We start from the raw sequence: 11,186 nt of genomic DNA, 5'->3' as shown, positions 1-11,186 counted from the left end.
AATGTCTAAAGGACAAAGTTGAATGGTAAAATGGGGGGGCTCATAAGATACCAACAAAATTTTTTTTCATGTAATTTTTTTTAGAGATATGAAGGTCACCTTCATTTTTTTAAATGGAATGAGGTATTTTTTAATACATCAATCGATGCAGCTGGACATTCGTTATAAAAAAGTACTGACCTATGTATGTCGAAAAGTTAGTAGTTCAGGAGATATTTCAATTTAAATAACTCTAAAATACCATTACTGTCGTGTGTGTGTGTACTAACAATAAGACGTTAGTGTTTACTTACTTATGTAACGTCTTAGTACACGACAGTAATGGTATTTTAGAGTTATTTAAATTGAAATATCTCCTGAACTACTAACTTTTCGACGTACATAGGTTAGTACTTTTTTATAACGAATGTCCAGCTGCATCGATTGATGTATTAAAAAATACCTCATTCCATTAAAAAAAAAATGAGTGACCTTCATATCTCTAAAGAACATTACATGAAAAAAAAATTTTGTTGGTATCTTATGAGCCCCATTTTACCATACAACTTTGTCCTTCAGACATTTGACGTATCTTCAAAAACAACAAAGATATTCAAGGTGGTGATGTTAGCTGGGACACCCTGTATAAGCATGGTTTTTAAAAACTTTTTTTGTATGTTTTCTCTGCAATGCCTCACAAAAATCATAAGTAGACAGCGGATCTTCCTGCTAAATAATAATTTTCTACCTGATTTGCAACCAACTGAAGTGACATAGAAATTTATTATCTGTCTTAATATGTTCAATGGGTTGAAAATAATATAACGGTATTTTTAAATTCGTCCAATGTTTTTAATACTTTAAATTGCGCCTACTCATTTTTGTTATAAATGCATAAAATCCGCTGTCTAATCATAAGCTTCAATACAGCGCTCTACCATTCCGTAAACGCGACGACAAAGAATTACGCAATACACATCCATTATTACATCCTTTGATGAATCCGAGGATCGCGGTACGCTCTGAAAAATCTCGCCTTCTCCTCACCTGAATTCTTTCGCATGATCAGCCGGTCGCAGTAACGCGATATCTAGGTCCCGGCGTAAGTAGAATCGGCAAGTAGAACCGGGCTGCATATCGATGTAGAGAGTAGACACACTTATCGATAGCACTGTTGGCAAGCATCCTCTCCACGACGAGTCGTTTATACGGTATTTTCTGCGGGTTTTCTTGTCGGCTCGTTAGTGAATGGAACATCCCGATAGCAAAACGATCAGGTGCATTACGTGTTCCCGATCCCGCGGAGAACCTGACCCAGTACTTTTAAGGTAGGCCAGGATCCCCAGTGAAATTTAGATCGTTGTCGCATAAAATCCCGAGATTTATTGCTGTGCAACGAACCGCGATCCGATTCGAGGGGAGCAATTTCAGTTCGATGCTTATTTACAGCGTGCGAACCCGAAGATTACGACACCGCCGATCGAACACCTGCTGAAATATGGAACAACGCCACGTGCTGCTTAGGGTGATCCTTATTTTTCATCTGTAAAACGTTTATAGCACGCCTGCCGAACCGCACAAACTTGTTCCACTTCATTTGCCATCTTTTTTTTGGCAGGGGCGGTATTGATATACATAGTTAGAGATTAGTAGACTGGGGATGTTTATGCAATTTGCAATGTTTTGTAGGCGAATGTTAAGAAAGTGGAATCATATAAAATCTCATTTTCAGTGGTAGTAGCCCCTCTGCAGGTCTGAAATCTATAAAAATCGTATTAAATTCTGTCACATTTTATACTCTAGCATTTTCTGAAAATTTTTGCAAGCTATAAATTGTTGTATATTGTAACTTGCGTTATTTTCGTAGATTATTCTATACCTAATTTTTCCATTTCCAAATAATCACTTACGAATAATTGAGTTATCTATCTTAAATTAGAGAGAGTTTATAATTAATTCTTATAATTCATGTTATATTTTATTGTTAACTTCTGTTAACAATTTTATGGCGGAAGGTGTTGTTGGTAAACGATCAGACGTTCTCTAGCATTAGTAAACACTAGACTGCGGATTTCTATGCAAAATAAAAATTGTCTGCATCATTTGCAAGAGACTTGAGTCAGATAGACGTTTAATTCTTATTTTAATGATCTTAACAAGCGGAAATCATTAGATTGGCATTATTAGATCATTCTAACTTTTTCACTGTTTTAAATGGCACCCACTCATTTTTGCCATAAATGCATAAAATCCGCAGTCTAGTAATCACTTATGTAATCTAAGCGTGTTTCACAGTTCGTCATTCTATCTACTATGAATGTATTACTCAACCTTGAGCTTCATTCCCCATGATTCATCCCTTACTGACCATTAGACGAAAACAAACCCCACCTTACAGGACCAGAAAACCTATACATATCTTCTGCTGAATTCGGTTCCACGCGAGCATTCTTATTCTCATTCTTATTCGCTTCTGTACAGCTTTTACCGAGTCTTGTCTATACGACTAACATCTTTCATCTGTAGTTCGTATTTCGTTCAGAAATTGTGCCTAATAAAATATATTAAGTATCCGGAATACAACAAAATGCATAAATATCCGCAGTCTAGTGATTAGGAATCGTCTCGAGTCGCCAGATGAGGGGACGGAGCACGACAGTGACGAAGTAGTAGAACGGGAAGGTGGAATGGAGGGGGGGGGGGCAAGTCTTAATCTGCCGACTCTGGATAGAAGTAGCAAGCAAGTGATTAAAACTGTATAAAAAATTGTTCTGTAAGAAACGACGACCTACCATCACTTTGGAAAAAATTCGTGAATATTGTGAAATTTCGCAACGTTTACCACTCCCTGAACGGGGTGAAAAACTCTCGCAAAAAGTGTTGGCCAGGTGTAGCCAAGGTCCAGCCTAGTTATTCTTCGTAATCCGTGACGTGATTAGAGGTTCGCCAGAGATATTGAAATAAAACACCGGGGCGGATGGATAGGATGTAAAGATAGACTGAGAGTGGGAAATTAGAAAAATGATAGGAAGCGTCAGCGAACGCAAGGACGGTCGGTGACCGTGTTATCGCAGAACCTGATCGCATCGAACGACATGTGATTACTTCCTGCGATTACCGATCGTCATTGATTTCACGCAACTACGTTCCGAGCGGAAGGAATATTACGCCGCTAGATGTCTTATTACGACAATGTGTTCGATGACAGCTATCATCGCGCGCAGCCTCGCCGCGAACTATCCCGGATCACGGCAGATTCCCATAAATTTTCGCGAATCGCTACGCGCCTCCTCCTCGGATAACAGAATTCATAAAAGACGCGTCGTTAAGGGGATTAGAAAGCGGAATCGCTGCTTTTAGATGCGGCAATGGCGGTTGTGTCGCAGGAACAATGCCACGTTATTATTTGTCATTAATCTTGATTTTTAACTTCAGCCTGCGCATCGGCTTCTATCTCGTCTCCGGCGACTCGCCCGGAGAAAGCTGTCTTTGATCATTCCGCGCTGTTGCGAGAAGCACAACGTTTCTACTATATTCGTTAATGTGCCAGAATCCCCTGGATCGGGTGCTTTTCATGCGCTTGTTTTTACTACTTTCGATACTTCGAGCTGGAATCACTGGTGTTGCTAGAATGTTGCCAGTGGAAAATGTTGAAAGTGTGATGCTTCGATTTCTAAATTTCTACTCGGTTTTTATAGTGTCTGTATGACCGACTAAAAGGTCCCCTTTCTTTCAAAGAAAATACTGGATTCTTTGTTCGTACAATTAATTGCATTCTCGAGGAAGAAACACAGCTGCTTAAAACAACTTTTAATGAAAATGAAAATGTTCAGTAAATATTTGCCTATTATTTAAAATAATGTTTACATTATTAGATATGTCGGTATCTAATCAGTTACTAAACATTTCAGTATTGTATGAGGTAATATATCAATTTCATATCAACCAAACTAAAAAATTCATAGAGAATGGAAATATTCTGTGTCAGAAGAAACGTTTGATTTTCGAGTTAAAATAGCTCCAACTGCATAGGGTTGATCTAAGGAAGCTCTACGAACTTTTTGAACTGTGGGAACTTTTTCTTAGATCAAGGCTTCGCTGTACCTACATTTCCCCCTCCACACCCACAATACAGGGATCATCCAAAGCTCGATACCGCCGAATCGTTTCGGACATCCGCCGTTCCGCGATACATAATAATTCGTCAGGTATTGCGTGCCGTGACGGCCTGCACTCCATTTATTATGCAACACTTGTCCTCTCAGTTCCTCTTTGCCTGCTCTCCTTCTCAGGTCGAGTATCGCGTCGATCGCCTCGAGCTCGTTTGTACCCTAACGCCTATCGCCGCGCCGGTTATTCCTCCTACCGTGCCGCGCGGATCGCGATAAACCTCTAAAACTCGAGAAGTCTCGTCGAGGATCGTGGCCACGGTGGTTGATAATTTGCAGGCTTTACACTTCAATAAATTCGCGCATCTTATCGGATCGTTATGTTTCCTGCGCCGCGAGATAGCCCAACGACGTTCTTCCTCTCCTCTAACTCCCTGGTCTCTATCAAACCGAGCGTCTCGGAACGATCGCGATCGTTCGCTGACATTGAATCCCGTACACCCTGTTTCACTCCGTTTAAGCGGCCCGCCTCGTGTAAACGCTGCAAATTTAACCATTTTCATGATTTCATGATTTGACACGATTGCGCGTCTTATTTTATCATTTTTTCGGAATTGATTTCTTGGATCGGAGATAAATGCGCTGGCGTAGATAATTAGAAATCTCTGAGCGGCCGAGAAACCAAGATGATTCTTAATCAGTATCAAAATTTCATTTCGGTACTTTTTTAATAGAAAAAAGTATATAATAAATGCAACAAGAAGCTCGTAAAAATATCAGGGTGGTCAGGTATGTAGTTTCCGAGATTTTAGCCACGCAAGATAAAAAAAGGACAATTTCAGGAAGGTATTTTTAAGGGCTTTTACAAGGTACAATAATAAAAAAATCGATTTTTGACTCGTCTACACGAGAGTGCCCTCTTGATGGCGCCCGCGCGCGCCGTCACATCGCCACAGCAAGTTCAACGATCGGGCACCGTTACTTTTCTAGCCGGCGACCGTGAGGAAAGAGCCCTCTCTGCCCGACGCCATTTGGTGTCCCGGGACCAAAGGATTTTTGGCTATTTTCGACTTCAAAGTCCTCTCCTGCCCGCTCCTCCTCCTCCACCTCTACCTCGTCTCCTTCTCCCAGCCACGAGAAGAACGCGCTTGTCTGGCTAATTTCAAATGCTTTATTTTCACGACCGGTTTACCGGCATTGACTACCGCCGCTAACTGTATAACTTAGGAGTGGCCGATAGACTGTGTAGACGTCTCTATCCGGCACATGCTGAAACCGCTTATGTACATACATACATATACACTAATACGACGCGGATCACTAGGAACCGAAATTTTTCTCGAATTTTCCATTCCAGTGGAATTGTTTGAGTTATTTTACTATACATCTCTCCGTTTCAGACCTGTTTCTTGCAATTCTAGCAATTTCAATCGCGCCAAGTCATTTATCTTGGAATTGTTATTTAACAACAGATTTCAACAATACAGCATTGCCATTCAAAAGCCTATGATTTAATAATATTATTGGAATTAATATATTTTTAAATAAATTATTATTTTTTTTATAATATACAATATGCGATACACTTCTATCAGCCCTTTTCCGTTGCAAGTACTGCCTCCCGACTTGTATAAAATACTTCCTATGTGGCCTGTCAATTATCTTCGATTTTATTAAGTGATGTGCAATTAAAATCTAATTTCATTAAATTAATGTAACCAAGTATATTAATGTAACCCACAAAAATGTTCGTACGCCCTTTAAAACAGAATAACTTTTTTATAATTGTACCAAACGACCTGATGTTTTGTAAGCAATTCGAAGCATTGGTTTACTAAATCATGTGCAAAAAAGAATTTTACAAAAATTATAGTTTACAAGATTACATGCAAAAATAAAAAGGCATTTTTTAAAACTTTTTATTTGGGCCTAGATCTATGTTAGTTATACACGTACTGAAAAACTGATCTAAAGTCCTGAAAAACTACGATTTTCACCATTTTTTAAAATGAAATTTTCAGTATGTATACATATAACTAACATAGATATACAAAACATATATTTAAAATTTTCTTTAATCCAATTAGAAAAGTTTTAAAAAATGCCTTTTTCATTTTTGCATGTAACCTTGTAAATTATAATTTTTGGAAAGTTTTTTGCACATCATTTAATAAACCAATGCTTCTAATTGCTTACAAAACATCAGGTTTGTGGGCCACTGTATATAAACTAGTTGTAAGTTAAGTTAAGTTAAAAAGTGGTATTGTGTATTATTAAGAGAGCTATTATGTAATATGTTAATATGTTCATGTATTCTATGTATATGCTACATAAACCATACTTGGTTTAAAGTATTAAATAAATAATAATAATAAGTTTCTCCGAAGCATTAATTTAACAAGTACTCGACGTTGTTGCTCCGCGGAATGATTAGTTTTTAAATGGCCGTCTTCGGGTACAGATTTAATGATTATCCGTATATCATTCGGCTGCGAGCGTTTCACCTGTTTGCTCGATTTATCGTTTATAGCACCATCAATTTCACGTCAACGTCGCCGTAATATATTATTGGCAATTTATTACGTTATTATAATGTTTACCGTTGCTTAGAGTGGGCAGACGTTATTTCCTCCCACGAACTCATTAGTTGCAGTAGGTTATACTTAAGCCGACGATTTTCTGTATTTGTTGGATTGTTCGCCGAGTGTTTTGTGGCTTGTAATACCGAGCAGATGTGACCTCGCCCGAAAACTTACTGCATACACTAACGAGCATAACTGATTCAACACACTTTAAATCAGAATAACTTTTTTATGAATGGACCAAACGACTTCAATTTCTCTGTAAGGCTAGAGGAATTAGTTTAGTAAATGACGTGTAAAAAATATGTTGAAAAAATGCATTTTGACGGAATTGTGAAAAACAATACTAAAAATTGATTCTTATGTACTACTTTTTTAGCTGGGCCAATTACGAAAATGTAAAAGATGTGTTTGGCCAACTCGTATAAATTACATACGCTCTGAAAATTTCATTGAAATTGGTTAATCGGTTTACGAGTTATAAACGATCAAAATGGTAAAAATTGCAATTTTTCAAGATTTTCGGCCTTTTTATCACTTTTTCGTTTATTACTCGTAAACCAATTAACCAATTTGAATGAAATTTTCAGAGTTTACGTAATTTATACGAGTTGACCAAACATATCTTTTAAATTTTCGCTATTGGCCCAGCTAAAAAAGTAGTAAAAATCAATTTTTACTATTTTTTTTCGCAATTCCGGCCAAATGCATTTTTTCAAAATAATTTTTAGACGTCATTTACTAAACTAATTCTTCCAGCCTTACAGAGAGAATTGAAGTCGTTTAGTCCATTCATAAAAAAGTTATTCTGATTTAAAGTGTGTTGAATCAGTTATGCTCGTTAGTGTATACCGTCAATTAAACCACTGAACACTACAATTCCAGTTACATCGTGCTTAGTGTCATTTTAATCAGATATATGCCACAAACAAATTGGTGAAAAGATAATCGCATAAAAAAATAATGAAACGTAAAGAAGTTTTGTAATTGGGTATGCCCCGCAGTGGATGGGATATTCATTTTTCATAGATCGTACAGTTCTCATTTTCTAGGCTTTACTGTGCATAGAATGAGACTGCTGTTAATTACGAAGCACTTCATCTTGCGATTTCAACTGAGTACAGTTTCCCTACATCGAAGAACTTCCCTCGTTATTTGCAATACTTTTCATAAAATAAGTACAGCACACGGCAAAGTTTCGCTTGTCCGAAGAGAGAAGGGTGCTCGAAACTCCTGAACCACGTCGCACCCATTAAGCAACATTGCTTATTTGCTGTTCCGGGAAAGTTTGGACGACCGACATTCGTGTGAGCAGGGTGTCCCATAAATTTATTCTAATTTTTAATCTTGATTTAGACCGCTACTTGGCGACGATTTTACATTCTCCGATGTGACGCAACCGCCTACCTCTTCCACAAGGGAAAAAATAATATTTTTTGCCTAGATAAGGGTGGTTGAAGTGTTTTTATTCCGCTCTCAAAATTCAGAACATTAAGCTTCCTGATATAATCTCGACACGTGAAAAAAATGTAAATATATTCAGTTATGAGCTCCAAGTATTCGGGAGTATTATGTAAAACTGTTCTTGTGTTAATTAATCTGCATATTTGATTGCACAAGGCTGGCCTATTTCAGTATTCGACTGAAAAGAAATGAGTCTATATACTGAAATGAACATGTACAATGAATTCCACAAGCCTATTTGATACAATCAATGAAAATTCTTCAACCTACACGAAAATATGTGAAATATTGACTACGATCAGGTCACGCATCGATTACGCATAAATCCACCAGATTTCACGGCTTGATTTTTCCGGTCTGAGTTTTTATGGAAAACACGCTGAAATTGCTTTCACCAATATCTCTCCAATTATTCGAATTAATTTCCACAAAAAAAGATCAGGGTTTTGTATTCGAATGAATTCGATAGCTGTTTTTACAGCTACCGTGAGATATTCTACTTTATTTACGACGGTTTTGTTTATGTCTTATATGGCCCGTATTCTTCGTACGAAACAAGTATTTTCGGGGCGATAAAATTTACTGTTCTCTCATCCTCACGGTGTAGTGTAGAAGTTTGTCATTAACCTCAAGCCTGCCTCTCGCCATTTGTCATTGTGACGTATGATATGGCAGAGGGAAAGAGGAACCGGCCGCGAGATATCACCGATGGTTTAACGATGAATAAAGCATCGGTTGTCCGCAATGAAAATTTTAGTTTGATCTTTACAGTTCCAGTCTCAACGTAAAATGTATATCTTACCATGTCTGTTCCGAAATTTTATGCTTCCAATTTTTATTTCCGTGTACACTTGCACAGGAAATAAATTAAAATGCAAAATTAGTGAGAACAAGAAATCGACAGTTATAAATTGATAAAATTCAACAGTTTCTACAAAAATGAATACTTATAAACATTCTGTATAATATTAAGCATTTTTTTATAGCAACATACAGTGGATGTACAAAGGTATTTGTACACCTTTTAAAAACTAATAACTTTTTCATAATTTTACCAAACGACTTGATTTTTTATAATCAATTAGAAGCATTGGTTTACGAAATCATATGCGAAAAAGATTTTCCAAAAATTATAATTTATAAGGTTACATGTGCAAAAATAAAATCGGCATTTTTTAAAACGTTTTTATCTTGGTCCTTAATGAAAATTTAAAATATATGTTTTGTAGATCTATGTTATTTATACACATGTTGAAAATTTCATTGAAATCGATTTATTAAAATTCAACAGTTTCTATTAATAAATACCTATAAACATTTTGTATAATGTCAAGCATTTTTGTAAAGCAACGTATTTCAATAAATGTCCATATTATATGGATACAAAATAGAAATAACAACGCGTAACAAGTAATCATTCAACTATGGACAAAAATGTAATCAACGATTGACGAATAAATTACCACTTCAATCGTCAATGTCAATTAACAATTAAACTCCAACTTTAGTCGTTAATTTAACGATTACATTCTTTTCCATTGCAATCGTCGATCGGATAATTGATTAATGATTAACTGCTGAAATTTCGAAATAAAATACGGAATCAAAACTGTATGCATACAGAAAAAAATGTAAACTGAGTTTTTGTTGAGATATATTTCTGTCAATTCTCCATCTCCCCGCTCTCTGTCTCTCTCTCCCTCCTTATTACAATTTACGAATAGACCGTGTGGCGATTAACTTCAATTAATTAAATTAGTCTCTCCGATTTTCCGATGATTTCGTTTTGTAATCAACGAATCGCGATTAACTTCATCAATCGATTGAATCAATCGTCGATTTTTCAATGATTACTTTTTTAATCATACACATTAATCAATCAATCTTTATTAAAATTTTAATATTGATTAATGCCCAACTCTGAACTATGGCCGTAGCGTAAAGGCGCGATCGCAATTGACGGTAGGTCGACTCAGCGACAAGTAACGAGGGAACACCGTTGTTTACAACATAGAGAAGAGGTTCGTTGCAGATTATTGGCCCCGAATTAAGAAAGAATTTAATTAGCGCCGGTTTGACCGCCAACAGAAAGGATTAGCAAGAGCATGGAAATATCAATAGCCCCGCGGGCCGTCAATCGGTCGACGCACGTAATACTTGAAGGTCGGTTCGGTTGTTCTCGGGCGCGCTCGGCCGACGTCGGTCGGCCAGCATTGTCCCGTGTTGTCAGTTCGCGGCAAGCCAGCATCGCGTGTGGTTTGTGTGTCTCTGTCCGGCGCGGCTAGCGGGAAAATGTGACAATTCAAAACGGTTCGTCTGTCTGTGGTTCGAATCGGATCATATCTGAGAACAATTCCGACGAATTAACGTGTACGCGTCGTGTACAGTGAATTCCCTGATTACGATAGTGTTCCAGTGTCGGTGCGTTCGTTTCTGTGACAGTGTTTTGTGTATTGTGGTCAAACGATTCGAGCCGAAGTAATCGGTCTCGCGGATCGTCGTCTGGGGAAATGGCCCGTAGCTTCGTCGCGTAGTTTTCGACCGCGTGTCAGGTTTCAACCGTAGAAACGAAAAATCGTGTCGGTATGCCTGCGTGCACGTTGACTCGGGGTCGAAAGTCCTTGAGCCTCAAGTTTTTCGGGCGTTTATCTTGATCGCGCGACAGCCGAGAGGAGGGAAAAAAGAACGTGAACAACGACCAAAAGAGTCGCTCGTTGAAAATACTTGGGCATCGCGAGCGCGTCTTCGTCTCGTCGAAGGTAAGCATCGAATTCTATGTACCCGATTACGCGATCGTCCGTGGCATATCGAAACCTCGTGATAATATCGAATGACAGGTTACCGTAACACTAATAGCACACCATGTGTACATTATATGCTTCGTTCAAATATTAGAAGTTCTCTGGTAATTATTACGCCTTCGTTATTTGCTTGAAATACAGTTTCGGGAGACGTTGCGAGTTATAGGTGGTTATAGGCGAGGGGGATAGCCGGCATCACGTCATGGCTAGTTATAACGGAAAATTAATAAAGTAGCAGACTTGTTAAAAAA

General features: G+C 37.8%; 1 protein-coding gene across 1 annotated transcript in view; it reads left to right on the top strand.

Moving 5' to 3' along the window:
* Window positions 1–298: 298 nt before the first annotated feature.
* LOC143209981 (uncharacterized) overlaps window positions 299–11,186 on the top strand; it is a 154,505-nt gene continuing 143,617 nt past the window's right edge. The window contains exon 1 of the mRNA XM_076426369.1: window positions 299–10,893. The gene's annotated coding sequence lies outside the window, so the exon portion shown is untranslated. The remainder of the gene's footprint in view (window positions 10,894–11,186) is intronic.

The sequence above is a fragment of the Lasioglossum baleicum genome, chromosome 1 (genome assembly GCF_051020765.1).
Source record: "Lasioglossum baleicum chromosome 1, iyLasBale1, whole genome shotgun sequence".
Classification (NCBI taxonomy): Eukaryota; Metazoa; Arthropoda; class Insecta; order Hymenoptera; family Halictidae; genus Lasioglossum; species Lasioglossum baleicum.
The sequence above is the reverse complement of the archived record's forward strand: the minus strand, read 5'-3'. Positions and strand labels throughout refer to the sequence as shown.